Consider the following 16,195-nt stretch of genomic DNA (forward strand, 5'->3'; position numbering starts at 1 on the left):
ATTTAAGGTTTGACATCTCTACCCGTCATGTACGACATGACGCTTAAAACGTGTCTGAAATAAAAGATTTTACGTGCTCACTCTACTATACCGATACGGAGCCGCACGGGACTGATGTAACAACCATGCACCGTGGTGCTTAAAGAAAAAATTTCGAGAGAAGAGAAATGGTGTTAATTGTGTCAGCTAGTCTCGGTGATATTAAGTGTCATCTGTATCCACATACTGAATATGACGATTTCATGTTTCAATAATGTCATAAATTCTGCTGCCTTCAAGATTTGCCTCATTTGACAGCGCCATTTTTTATCGATGTATAAATTAGGTTAGGTTTAATCTTCTTTTTAAGTACCTAGGTGGTTATTATGGCCCACTCACGATGGCCGCGCGGCTTAAGCATCGGTCTATAGCGTCGTGGGTCTCAGATTCGAATCCTGGTTCTGGCAAGTACACATATTATTTTTCAATTTGTGTATGAGTCAGAGTATGTACCTACCTAATAGGTTGAGCAAGTGGCTGACATCCATTTCTCGTAAAAACAAAATCTGCCAATACAAACCTTCACTCTGTGGAGGCTCATATGATCCTATTAGGATCGGACATGGTCGAAAGAATGAAGGTGGTTACTATATTTATTTTCATATTAATAGTCATTAGTAGGTTATAGGTTCTAAGTTATTACACACTTTATACATCGTTTATTATGGCGCATTGGCCAATCACTATTATGTCATAATAGTGTTTTTTTCTAAATAAAATAAAAATAATATATAGCTAAGCGATTTCCACAATTTTTTTTAAATATTTATTACAGTTAAAGTTGAGATCTTATGTAAAAACGAGTTATTTTTTATACTGTTGGCAACCTCATAATAATATAAAAAAATATATTTTTCCAAATAGTCAATGGAGAAATATGATTGACGTCATAGGGCACGTGTGTAAATATATTATAATAAATTAAATTGTTGTTTAAATCAGGTAGGTATCTGCGCGTTAAACAAATATTTTTCTATAGTGCGTTTTGAAATTATTTAAGTTTTTATATTGAAAATTGTTCGTATAATGACTGCATTATTTAAAAAAAAATATTATAGTGTATATAAGTTTGCACACCCCTCCGAATAAAATATTTTTTCATTGACGTGCTATGGCATTTTGTATTCGAAATTTAATTTTTTTGTTTGAATGAAATCTGTATGTTTTTTTTTTTGTTTTCAAATTTTTATTTTTCTGTGAGGTTACTGCCAAAAGTTGGGAAGTCTGGAAATCTTGATATGGAGTAATTGAAATTTAAAGTTGACATGCCCTCTTAAATTAGGCATTATGCTAATTTATGTGTGCTTTGTGTGCATGTTCTATATCAGATGACATTGATTTTTTTCTAGCATACATATTTATCTATCTATCTAACTCTAAATACCTAAATTATTGACTTACCAACTTTTAGCAGCAACCCCACGTATTCTCTTCTTCTCTCTTGTGCGGGTAATATTTTTGTTATAATCTAAATCCCATGTTGTGAACGTCTTGAATTTAGATTTGTTATGTCCACAATGTTTTGTTTTCTTAAATACATAATAAATAAATAAACGATTCATACAATATTTCAAATTAAAAATTTGCGTTTATACAATATGCATGTTTAATACGACGTATTTGCGTAATATATTTCCTCTCATGGGGTTAGTACATATAATTCATGACAAAAATATTACATAACATACATAATTTTGATAACACTTCTGAGAAAATATACCTATTATAACCAATAGAAAAAAAATTGAGACACCGCGCAGGAATCGAACCTGCATCTCTCGGGTATCGCGTCCACGCACATAGTCCACTATGCTAAAGGAGTCATACTTAATTACGACAATTTTTAACTGTTGGCCTTTGGCGCTTCCCAAATTGAGCTAATCGCCAAATTAGTAGCTTCAAAAAGACAACCTAGTAGTTTCAAAAAGATTTTTTCTATTGGTTATAATATATTTTCTCAAAAGTATTTTCAAAATTATGTATGTTCAATAATTAGAATGTTACATTCTTAAATCTTGTGAATTATTCGTTGAATAAAAAAAATAGTTAAGTAATTAAATATTACATAAGTTAATAGACAAGCCCAGTTTCCTCTAAACTAAACGGATGTTTTCAATTATTATTGATCTGTAGGTACTTCAGATTGTGTGATTTTGAAAATCACTGAGAACTCCGCCATTGTTGTTGTAATTAATAAAACAACACGACTCGAAATCGAAGAGTGGTTAATTTCATTATGACAGTTCTGCGAATTGTTATTACAAGAAAAAAATTACTAATTTTCGTAAAAAATATTTTGTTGCCATGGAAATTATTGCGTGTTATGTTTGTATTTATTTTTAATGAAATAAAGAATGTGATTTCACAAACGTATGACAAGGATCAATCGAGAGGGGACATTAAGGATTTCTTTTAGAGAAAGTGGATACTTCTTTATTGGGACCGAGGACTGCTGTATAAATACAACATAGTCCTGCCAATCAGGGGCGGTTTGGTTAAGCCGGGACACCGGGAGAAATCCCGACGAGTCCCAAATTCAAAATCTTTTTATTAAAAATGATTATATCACAGAAATTTGAAAATGTTAATTAAGAGCATACCGTCGCAATAATTATTTTTGGCGCCTTGGCTTGTGTTTATTATATTTTATCGCTCTCCGAGCCGTTCAATAATCGACAATATTATGATTCTTTATTTTCCAAGCCAAGACTACATTTTGAAAAAAATATGTATGTGGGTGTCGTAATAGGTTTTCGGCCACCACGTGTTCTTCTATCTATTCTCACCCCTCTTAACGTTTCGGGATCATTGTTGGAGCCATTCTCAAGAGATGAGTCTGAAACATTATATTATGTAGGTATGTCTAATGCCTCTTCTTTCAACAACTATCGCCTGATGTAAGCCAAAATTTAGCGGTACTCGATAGTGATTTACTAATGAACAAAACTTCTAACGAATAAAAAGTCCCCTTAAATGACTCATACAAATTTAATTATTACACGAATATACATAATTTGAAAACATTTCATGCAAAAATACGACATCCGACGGGACTTGAACCTGCATCTGCTGGATTCGCGCCAGTATGCTTTTATAATTAAACTACGACCATTTTAACTAGTAGTTGTTACATGAAATGCCTATCGAATTGTGTTATAATGATACATTCTCAAATATTGTGTCTTATTCCATGAATAAAAGAAATACTTAATAAATAATAAATTAATTATATCATGAATTTGGCTGAAAAATGCACTTTATCCACATTGCAATAAGGTGTGTATTAAAAATTCGCTTTTACGTCGTAAGTCTACTCTGCTAACGTGTATACTTTAATATTAAGATTACTTAAGTAACGGTGCATGCTGTATATACATCAATGAACCCCGCATACTGAAATACAGTTTGCGAAGACTGCCTTTTAGAGGGAGATAAAAATTATGACCAACAGAATTATACAGAGAGTCATACAACTATTGAGGTACAAACTGATATCTTAAAAACTCAAGAACAATAAAATTATTAATATTGTGTATTATTTTAAAATAAATTAATAGAGATGGGCATGAAAGTTATGTACGATCAATCCCGCATCTGGTAAACTTACGGTCATGTGTATTTATTTTATTCCAGACCAAGGACCAAATAGGTTGAGTGAATAGCTAATTTCTCATAAAAAATAGGTATGTTTAATATAACCTACAATCCGCGGGTACAACTTGGTTCACATATAAATAAAAATGCTTTTTACCTTTTTTCAGACAAAAAATTAAGTATACAATGGGTTTTAAAAAGGCCAAGATGAATATTACATTCTCTCCACAGCCACAGGCATATTATGATAAAAGTATATTACGATCTCTTGGAAAATTTGAATACTTTAAGTACCTACTATTGCTCCACTGCGTGGCGCTAGTCATTTTTGTAGATATATATATATATATATATATATATAAATATATATTTTGACCATGTCCGACACAATAGGCCAACGTTGAAGCCGCGCGGCCATCGTGGGGCTTAGTTAGATATGCATATAGTTTTTTTTATTATTATTAAAACCAAACACTATGATATTATTATTTTTCGTATCTTTTGCACAATTTTTAAGGCGAACACTCTACCTACAAGAGGTACCTTATGGAAAAATACGAACCCTACAATTTGAGACTTTTTTTGGTAATTTACATTATAATTAGAATTTGAAGTCAAAAATAAATTAACCCTAAATTATTAATCTCTTCTACGTTAAAGAAATATTATAATTATTATTATTACATACAATTCAATTGTCATGTTTATTTATAAAATTTAGTTTATTAATTTTTCTCTAATATACAGAAAATATTGTTCTTTGTGATTATTTTAAAAATATCGGTTTTTACATCAAATTTAATTGTAGTATGGTCAAGAATTTGACCAGAAAAGCCAAGGAGACTGAAGGAATTTGACCGAAGGATCAATAATAATTATAGTTTTTATTTCTTGAGACAGGTCCCATGTTTCATTGACCCATGTTCCCAAATATTTATAATATTGTGTCAAATTGTGTTAATGTTTGGTGTCGCTATTTTTGACACTTACTAATATTGTTTTCTTGAGGTTTAGTTTTTTAAATCATAAAATTTACTGACCTCATTAACCCTTTCTACTATACTTGGCATCGGCATACCTGAATTCTCAATAGTGTCAGATTAACCTCCCCTTTATGATGCTAATAAATTCCGTCCGTTCCAGTGATGTCACCTTGTGTTACCGTACAAGATTTTGGCAATATTAATAAGTCTAATAAGGTTTCATCATCATTATTTATTTTATCTATAAAACAATTCGAAAGGCGTCGAAACATAATTAAAATCATTCTAGTATTTCTATACATTCTTACAGCCTACAAGTCATAATACCATTTTGATAATATCATCCAATGACATTGATATGGACGAAGCATCTGGAAAAAAAAAATACACTCACTTTTTTGTCGGGTCTGCCGAATGGCATAATCTGTTCTAACGCCATTACAATAAAGGTGATATTGCTATAAATTCCCGATGTTTTTTGCCGGGTCTGCCGAATGGTTCGGTTCGAATGGGTTCGCTCTAATGAACATTGACACTATAAACACTGTTCTAACGCCATTACAATAAAGGTCATATTGCTATAAATTCCCCATGCGTGATATCGCATAATGGAAATTGCGTGACGTCTACCTATACATGTGCGAATTTACTTGATGTGATTGATATCATCATTTTCTCACAATTGAATATGTCTCTTTTTGTTGCATAATACTATACCTACTTTTAAATCGATCTCTTGTATTCGTAATGCAATGCAAGGCCCATGTTTACAGTGCGCATTTATAATAAAATTAATGGCAGGTAAACGAATCTGACGGATATCTATAAATTATAATATGTATTTATTGAATAATACTATCGATTTTGAAAATGATAACATTTTAATTAGATGTAATATTGATGATTCTAAAAATAACCAAAATATGAAGTTGACGAAAGTGCATATTAACCGAAATATTTGCAGTTTAATAGGCTGGGTAACCTAAGGTGGGGATTGGGACAACTGGGCGTCAGGATAATTGGCCATCTCACTGTCGAATTAAATAAATATACGTTTGTTACGATTTTATACAGAAAGTAACGAAGATTTTTAATCTGTTTCTATGAAGTACTTCATTTTGCTCTTGTCTCGTTGGAACTAAACATAATATACACAAGTAAATCATTATTGTGTGCATATTTAAATTCTCACCAAGTATTAAATAATAATATTAAATATACACTTATTTTAAAAGTATCTATAATTACTCACGAATGCCTATTTATTTTCGAATTTGATTCGATTGCGTGGCGCCCAGTTGTACTACACTACACTACCACAGTAACAGAATTTTTAAATAAGTAAATATTTTCCGTAGGTTACAATATGTAAATTGTTCGTAAAGCATTTCACCGTGGCACAGTTCGCCGTAAGCTTTCTTATCGGAAAGAGATGACCGTGTACTATGTGGTCTCCATTATTATTAGATACAATATGTATATTCATTCAATTTTCATAGCTGATTTTGGAAAAATTCATGAATTTAAGAATGAAAACCTAACCTAACCTAAAAAATAATCCAATATATCGGAAATTTTCTAAATTTGTTTGCTGCTGGCTTCCTGTAAAGTGTAAACTGAAAAGAACCGTGTTTTATTTAGATATGAATACTTATACGACCCAAAGAGGTTGGATGGTCTTAAATATACGGCCATATATTTCCGATTTCATCGTGAAGTGTGATACGACGAACTGCATACGTACAAGTTTCCGGACACGTTTCCCGTATTTGTAAATAAAATAAAATAAATAATATTTGCAATTAAAATAACATTATACCTACTTATTTTAAATGTTAAACGAATTCTCCAAATAAAAAATATACTTTTTTATAAAATCAGGTAAAAGTTAAATAATCACTAAGTAACAATTTTCTTTACCACTGCTAGGCTGTATATTATTATTTATAAGGTTTTTTTTAGATAATGTTGTTGCAACAAAGTTGATAATAATAATAAAACATACCATGCTTAAAAAATGAAGAAAAAAGAATAGTTGAGTCATTATTCACCGTTTTTTTTATTGATTATTATTTACATGGCGCTAATACACTAAATTGTTTGTCTGCTACGTAATACTGAGAAATACATAACTCAAGCTTCTAATTATTTAGGAAATTATTACTTAGAAAATTAAGCGAAGAATATTGCGATGTTCAAAAGAAAAACATGAAAAACTGCATCATAGATATCTCTAAAAAGGGCGGCTCAGTTCCAGAAACAGTTCAAGCGAGTCATAAAAGTACCTATATCAAAATATTTCGCACCCCCCAGTAAGATACTGTCGTAAGTCTGAAATGGGCGTTTTCGAGTTATGGATGTGGTTGTATTTGTATTTTTTTTGCTATTTTAATAAAATACTGTCGTATCCCAAACTCAAATAGTGTCAGAGAGAAAGCACTTAATAGAGTATATTATTTTCCGAAAACTGTTGAATCGATAATAAAATAGTGTTGCAACTTAGTTACGACAGTATTTTACAAGAAGCTTTCTAAAAAACTAAAACAATACTTTTCAAAAAAATACTGTTGTAACTCTGTTACTACAGGAAGATCTTGAGATACAGCGTAATTTTCTCACTAGTTGCATGGATATTATTGTTCCAAAGTATTCAAACAAAAAAAACTGGAAGCAGCAGAGGCAACCATTTTTGTTATCAACTTCAATTAAATGGCAGTAAAATACAAGAAGTATGCAAAAAATACTTTATCAACACATTTGAGGTGAGTGAAAGGTACTGCTCCACTGCGTGGAAAACAAGAGATCTCCTTTCCGGAACGCCAATTCCAGAACAAAGAGATCACCATGGCAATCACAAAAAAATTGGTGATGATTAAAAAAATGATATAAGAGCTCAAATTAAGTCTTTCCCAGTGATCGAGTAACGTTATTTGCGTGCACAGACGTCTAGATTGTATTTAGATGGTAAATTAACAATTGTTGAAATGTATCGGTTATACAAAAAACAACAATCTGATGGCAATGTGCCATTTGGAAAAGAACACTATTATACGCATCCATATTTAATGACGAATTTAATATAGACTTCTCTAAGCTTGTGATTTGTGCGTTGAATGGGAGCTATACAATAATTATTCACCAGAAGAAAAAGAACAACTTCAAGAAAAGTATGAGACACATCAGCCTGGAAAAAAAGAGGCAAGGGATGACAAGACCAAAGACGTAGCAGAGTCCTGAACTAATGCCAAAAATAGCGTCATTAATGTACCTGTATATAATTTTCAGGCTATTATACCGCTTCCTTGCGGAAATGTGTCAACTTTCTATTATAAATAAAATTTGGCAATGTACAATCTTACAGTGAAAATATTGCAAACTGATAGTGAGACAAGTCAGACTGTGAGACAGTCAAGCTGCATGAGGATCCAATGAAATTGGTAGCTGTGTACTCGATTACATTGCATGTAAAAATTATCAACACATTGAGCATTTTATTTTTTACAGATACAATTGTGCCGGGTAGAAAAAAAATACATTGCTGCAATGAATTTATATGCCATCGGAAATTCACAAAAAATAAAACGATCTCTCATAAGTCTTTGGTCACCGGGCATACCCAAAATGAAGGCGATATTGTCCATTCTACAATTGAGCAGCAGAAGACCAGGGCTCTAAAAAGTGGACCAGTATTTGTGCACAGCCAAATGATTACCATTGTGAAAACAAGTAAGAAAACAGGACAATCATACGACAAATAATTTTCACAACATGAAATAACTAGCAGATGAAATCGGTAAAAATTACAACACGGATGAAAATGGAGAAAAAGTTTTGTAGCAGAAGATTAAAGTTATAAAAGTAGACAGAGACTATCCATACGTCATTATTTTTTTTGAAACCAGTTATCATGAAGAATGTAGGAAATTGAATGTTCGTCAACAGCAAATAGGTAAACCGTTACCAATGGATGGTCTCAATTCATCCAAAGCATATCAAGAGCGGCCAAAAATAACGACAATTAAAAATAAGGATTTGCTTTCTCTCTGCACTGCTAAACATCGTGAATTTTATTAGGAGTTTTTTGCTCCTCTTCCAAGTGATGTTTAAAAATTGAAAATCGTACCTAAAATTTTTATTTTCCCATTAAATAAAATAATTAGGTATTTTTTTGTTGTTTTGAACTAATAATTGTATTTTTCTTGTTTTTTTTTCAATAAATCTTTAAAGATTGTACCACAACTTAATATTTTGAAAACCTTCCTTTACAGTGCCCAACAAATTACTTGAAATTATTAGAGTGATGGTAGGGAAATTTACATAGAAAGTATTGAGTTGATTCAAATTTTACCATGGCATTTTCAAATATCCTAATAAAATACTGTTGTAACTCAGAAATATTCATTTATCTCCATTTGTATATGTTTTAGAGAAAAATGATGAATACAGTTGAAAATAGATCATATTTTTCCATAAAAATGAGTAATATTTTTTTCATTCAGACTTTTCCTGTATTTACAAAGAATATTTGAAACTTAAAATGGCTCTCCTGCAAAATGCCAATTTTTGGATTACTACAGTATCTTACTGGGGGTGCGATTTGTATATGTTATATCACACTTACACGCGCGCACGCAGAAAAATAGTTTTTCCAAATATTTTATTATTATTTCTGAAAAATTCATGAATTAAAGAATGATAACCTAACCTAACCCAACAATTAATATTCCAGTATATCATCTATTTTACCATGCTTTTATTAGCTCGTATTCTTGTTTGTCCAGTATAATTTTTTTCTTGTTTGTCCAAGATTTGTATTGGACGATTAAAGACACGACGACAATGCATTCGTTTAATACTTTTAGCCATTTTTAAGTAGAATTGAATTAATTTTCAGTTAATTCTGTTTTGTATGGAAAGTTATTATTGTTGGTTGCTAAGGGGGTCCTAGCAACTAAATTATTAATATGTACGTGCGTTACTATGGAAATCAATATGAAATGTCAAAATAACATTTCAGTATTCTCTATTTATTCAGTATTTCTATCAAGTACAATAAAGAGTTTTTATTAATACGTAGAATTGTCAAGTTTATATGATTCAACAGGAAATTTAAAAACGTAGTATATAAAAAGTTCTTTTTATCTTGTAGTTTTTAAAATGTGTTTGCCGCTGGCTTCCACCGAACAGATAAGTACCAATATTTTTTGTTTATCTATTATAGGTAGTTTGATTTAGGCAGGGCTTAATGAATTTAAAAAAATAACTAGGCATCACCATCTGTAATAGGTACGCGTTATTAGTTCAGCGAAAATAAATAACTATGAGTGAAAAAGTGTGCAATATTTTTGTCGGATCGCCCATATCATATCTAAACTATTATGGTTTGGTTTAGGCAGGGTTTATTTGGTTTTTAAAAACTAACCAGCACTATCTGCAATTTGTATTCTTAGTGCAATGAAAACAATTAACTTAACCTCCAAAACTGCCCGAAGAAGATGAGTGGACAACGTCAAGGGGAACGCAGAGAGGCTGAGTGTGGCTGACTGACGAAAGAGAAATAGAAAGAGAGAGGGAGATTATAAGATATTATAGATAAGGATAGTTATGTAGTCGACCATAGACTTGAACGGTCTGTATCGCCAGCTTAAATAAGTCATAAATTTAATTAAAATTATTTTTAAAAATGATATCGTTTACAGATTTGATTTGTAAAAGTTAATTTAAAAATAGTCATTCAATATAACGTTGACTTTGTATGTTACCTATCAACAAAGTTCAAAAACATTTTATGTTTTCCTCCCTTCCAGGTATAGATTTTTATTTTTTATATATTTTTTGTTGGTAACCATGACGCTATCTGTTTTGTTATAGTTTATTATTCTCAAACATTACAATTTATCATAAATTTGTATTAATTTAATATTCCTAAAACTAAATATTTACAGTTAAATAAAATTGTCCTCAACTTTTACACAACACAATTAATAAATATATGGGTCCCTATCAGAGAACCACATAAGGGGTGCGTTTTCAGGTCAGTGCCCCTCCCCCCTTCAATGAATGAACAAAAAAATACAAATATTGTGCTGGTACGGTGTATGAAATATTACTTCTTATTCCTCTTCGTCAGGACCCCGTGACTGTGGATCGTTACTCGAAATATTTGGCTGTTGCCACTGGAAGACCCGTAGCAACTATTCGTATTGGTGCCACCATATGGGGCATCCCATGTTTGACTTAATATTCTGACACGACATGTCCAAAAGACAAAACAGCGCGAACGGCACAAGCGGACACTAATGTTCCTTACAATAATAACGACCGTTATAATCACTGGTTAATGCGACAGCATAATATTATAATTTGTTGGTGCGCACTCTTAATTATAGCTGCAGTTATTGTTAGACTTCAATTTCTGACTGTCTGGGTATGGGGAATGTACCCGGAAATGAAGCCCTGGGGGTGCGGTTGAAGCGACGAGAAGCTATAAGTAGTTAGCGGGGAAAATGTAGAAATGTCAGTCGCACCTGCATACACTATTATTGATATTTCTCTCGAAATATACCCCCAAATCATTTTTATGTGTGCACGCTAGGAGCGGCAGGCTATATGAAAGTATGCTGAAGCAGGCAGGTTATATAAAAAAAGTATGGTGAGGGGCTGGTAATCAATTTGCAGAAAAATTAACGTTAATAATATTAATCATACGGGTACGTTATAATGACCAAAGTAAGTCCTCTGTGATGCCCTGCATTTTACAACGTTTTTCTTAGCTCGTATTCTTATTTGTCCGGTACAAATCTTGCAATCGATTTTTAACTAACTTCCTGACAAGCTAGACATTTGAAACTTTTAGAATATATCAGAACACGATACCAATGCATTTTTTAATACTTTTAGCTATCTTTAAGTAGAATAGAATTAATTTTCAGTTAATTCTGTTTTGTATGAAAAGTTATTTCGACACCATTATTGGTTGCTAGAGTCTGTGGTCCTAGCAACTAAATTATTAATATATACGTGCGTTACTATGGAAATCAATATGACATTTCAGTATTATCTCCTATATATTATTATCCTAAGAGATTTTGAAAATACGTCAACTTTTTTATTTAAATACCACTTTGTTGATTATTAAAGGAATTCACTTCAATTTTTGGAGTCCCGAATCTACTTCCATTTGAATCGGGCACAATCTGATAAAACTCGACACAATCACAGATAAAATCATTTTTAAATCGCGTTTTATATCCGTCACCATACATTTTTGCATCTTGCCTTTCGTCTACCGCAAATCGATTATAATGTCGCTTAATTCTTTCTATATAATCGAAAATTCAGAAATCTAAATTAATATTCCACAAAATTATTCAAATCTGTAAGCAGCACATTGGCGGACTAAGAAATTTAACAAGAATTAAATGCATATTTCCTCACTAATTATTACGGAAATATAATCCAAAACCACTTCACTGCCACTTATCTGTCAAACTGAAATAATAGATAATTCAATTGTTTTCTTTTGTGATATAATTAAGTTCATTTGACGTGGCAGAATTCAAATTTAGAATTTGCAGGAATACCTAATCGAAAAAATGTGACATTTCTATTAGCATTCATTGTTTACGTTAATTACATAATGCATATAATATGTTTAATGTCTCTATAGACGAGCATAAAAACAATAGTCAATATTACTTTCAGAAATACGTTTCCTATAGATATATTTTTGTCCATATTTAATTCGAAAAATCCCGCCTGTCACAAATCACACAATGTATTAATAGGTACGTCATTGCTTTGCCTCTTTGCAATATTCGATGAGTTTATTTAAATCTAATAATAATGCCACATTTCAACGATTATCATGGTGATTAAAGATTAAAACTACATATAAAACTACGATGATTAATCAAATTATCCTAAAAAAATATTGACGGAGCATCATTTTCGGTATGCAATTGCATGCATTTTCATTTTGAACCATAGACAAAATACTTTTATTTTAGCTGTCATATTCAAAGACAACGTAGGTAGGTAAATTAAAAATGACGTTTACTATAGGTAATTAATACACAACGTTTTTATTATTTTATTAATAGATAGTAGTTATATAATGTTGAATTAAATGTTTTATTACACAATATAAGAAAAATGCATGCTTTATAGACAACTAAAAAAGTCAATTATGATCATTTCATCCCATAATCGCACTATGAAGTACCTACGTCATATTTTTATCCACTATTTGCATCCATGTGGTTACTATATAGAAGAATTAATATGTGTCACTATGCTTATTAGGATTCTACTGCTGGATGAATGTTATTCCAAAGAAAAATCCATGTTTTATAGACAAATAAAAAAGTCAATTATGATTATTTCATCCCATAATCACACTATGAAGTACCTACATCATATTATCCATTATTTGCATTCATGTGATTACTATAATATAGAAGAATTAATAGATGTCACTATGCTTATTAGGATTCAATGCTGGGTGAAGGTTATTCCAATAATCCTCTTGGTCATATGAATTGCTATATCTATCAAAATTGATGTACCTACCCATTTATATCCTCATTATCATCATGAACCAGGATCAATCCACTACTCGATGAAGCCGTCTCAGAACTAATTCTATTCCTCTTTCATATAGGTATACATTGCTGCATTTATCAAACATTTTTATACAATAATAATATATTCATTTCATCGTTATCATAATTAGAACGGATTAATACACTGCTGGATGAAGGCCTCTCTAAGTTGATTCAACTATTTTTTGTTCTATGAATTGAACTGAACCGAATTTGTGAAATTGCGTATTATATGAAATCGGCAAAATTTTGTCAAATTTATGAAAAATGGAAGCCCGTTGCCTTATTCATGAATTAGGCAAATTATCTGCCGAGTGAGTGAATTCGGCAGGGTATAGAATTCTTAAACTGTCAACATGACAGTAGAAAAAGTAAATTTAATACGGATGGTTTTATTAGTTATAGTTGGACATAATATTATATTATTATTATTAAGTTAGGTTAGGTTAGGTTTTGTAATTCTGAATTTAACTGAATGTCCATTTTAAGGTTACCTAACAACTGTCAACAAACTATCAAATTTAATCATACTATCACAAACAAACAATCGACCATTGCCTGATACCTAAGCACAAATTAAATCGCGAAAATATCTTTTAATAAAATTCTCCCGTTATCATATTATAGTTCCAGATTTTTTTGGGCATAGTAATTGGAAATGAACGTCATTGTAGTTATTGGTTGCTATATTTTTATATAATCAATGACATTTGACGTCTGGTTAGTTTGATTAATTGCAAAAAACACCACCGGAGCGCCACTATCTATATTGACCAATGCATGAGCATTTGACACATTTGGTTTAGTTGGAAAAAACACCACCGGAGCGCCAATATCTTATTTGCCCTATGCATGAATTAGCCAGAAAAATTACTGCCGAATTCACGCACTCGACAGATATTTTGCCTATTTCATGAATAAGGCAACGAGTTTGCATTTTTCATGACATAGGCAAAATTTTGCCGATTTCATGTAGGTAATACGCAATTTCACACATTGGGCGTAACATATACATACACATATCTACCTACATATTTATAATGCCATTACATAATCAGTTTGGATCAATACATATATAGACGAAGTCCTTTCTAACCCAATTCCTTCCTCTCAGATCTGAGTTTCTTCTTTTATCAACATTTGTTTCGATATGAACGTCCCGCACCGGGAAACATTATATAAAATGTTAATTCAAAATTTGATTTTTTTAAAATTATTCTATAGCTGCAAGCATTTTTTTAGATAATGAAACAAAATAATTTAATAGTTAAAATTTATTTTTTATATGGCTAATCTTCTTCTATTACCTCAAGGGGATACGCGTGAGATTACTATTAACGTTATATTATTGAATCGCAATCAAATTACCTGCTATTCTGCTAGGTCTAGCAGCCTGGGATGGTGAATCTAGAATAGACTCTGCATATGACGCCAAATTTATATCGAAAGTAACGACTTGCAAATTGTAAAAGTAAAAAATCAGCGAAATGTCAAACGGCGCCGTCTCTGCATACTTCACAATTTTATTAAATCCAATACCATACATTAGGACGCTAAGCTGTCTGCAAGACCTAGCGAGACAGACTGGCGAGAGCCAGCTGGCTCAGCTAGTTTCTATTAAGTACAATTTTTTTTGATCGTTTAAGCTAGTCAAGTCAAGTTTATATGATTCAACAGAAAATTTAAAAACGTTGTATATAAAAAGTTCTTTTTATCTTGTAATTATTTTTTATCGCGACGCTATTTCTCGTAAGTTGTCGGCTATTGTTGGCCTGTTTCATTCAGTTGTATGAGAAAGCCGGTTCCTTTTCCCTCTTTTTATTTAATATCTCTGTGTGCACGCCTGAACTACATATTATAATAAAAATAATATTAATGTGCCAAATCTGCAATGTGTATTGTCAAGGCGGCTCTCGTGGTGCAGTGGGTAAGGCGCTGGCCTTCCACCCGAGAGTTCTGGGTTCAATTCCCGGTGATGACAAAAACATTTATGTGTTTTACTCAAAGCCTGGGTGTTTGTGATTGTTCAAAATTACTAACAACCACCTTGTAGGAAAAAGCAAGGACATGGTTATTAATAATTCTATAAAAAAAAATGTGTATTGTCACAGTAGTGGCCATTTTCATATGTATCATTTTCCTCAGCTTGCAGGATGTCGTGAAAGTTTTGTGTTATAGTACATCCATGCAGGTGTGGTCATCAGGGATCCTTGATTTTGACTGGTTTTTGACTTAGTCGGTACTCCAAACTAACTACGGAAGGGGTGAAGTGAGACTCGGAAGTCGGTCGCGAGGGGTTTAGGTATGCTGTTAAGATTTTATATAAATAGTGCACACTAAACTATATTAGCCATACTTATTTGTTTTCGTTGAACTAATAATACAATGTTCAGATGGTGCTGGTTAGTTTTTAATATTCAATTAAACCCTTCCTAAGCCAAATCATATTAGTTTAGGTATGCTATGGGCTATCCGACAAAATAGTGCACACTTTTTCGGTCATACTTATTCGTTTTCGTTGAATAAAGAATACCTTCATTATTACAGATGGTGTTGGTTAGTTATCAAACCATAATCGATAAAAAATATTCTTCTATCTATAAAATATATTGAATGATGTAGTTTAATGGGGTAATTTTAGAGATTAAATAATTTTTTACTACTATCTACTATAGCTTCGATTAGGCAGGGTTTAATAGAATTTAAAAAAAAACTAACGAGCACTATGTACCTACACGTTGTAGTATTAGTACAATGAAAACAAATACGTTTGACTGACAAAATTTAGTATGCACTATTTATGTCGGATCTTAACAGCCTACCTCGACCCTTCGCCGCTGTCAGACGCTCTACCGGCATGGAGATTTGAAACCTTTGAGATGTGGTTACATAGACGAGTACAAAAAAACTCATTTACATGTTGAGTAATTTTAATTTATCCAATCTAATGGGAAAGGAATGACAATCTATGAGTAA

This window comes from Rhyacophila brunnea, unplaced genomic scaffold, assembly GCF_057557595.1.
Source record: "Rhyacophila brunnea isolate RB1 unplaced genomic scaffold, BYU_Rbru_1.0 scaffold_14, whole genome shotgun sequence".
Taxonomy (NCBI): Eukaryota; Metazoa; Arthropoda; class Insecta; order Trichoptera; family Rhyacophilidae; genus Rhyacophila; species Rhyacophila brunnea.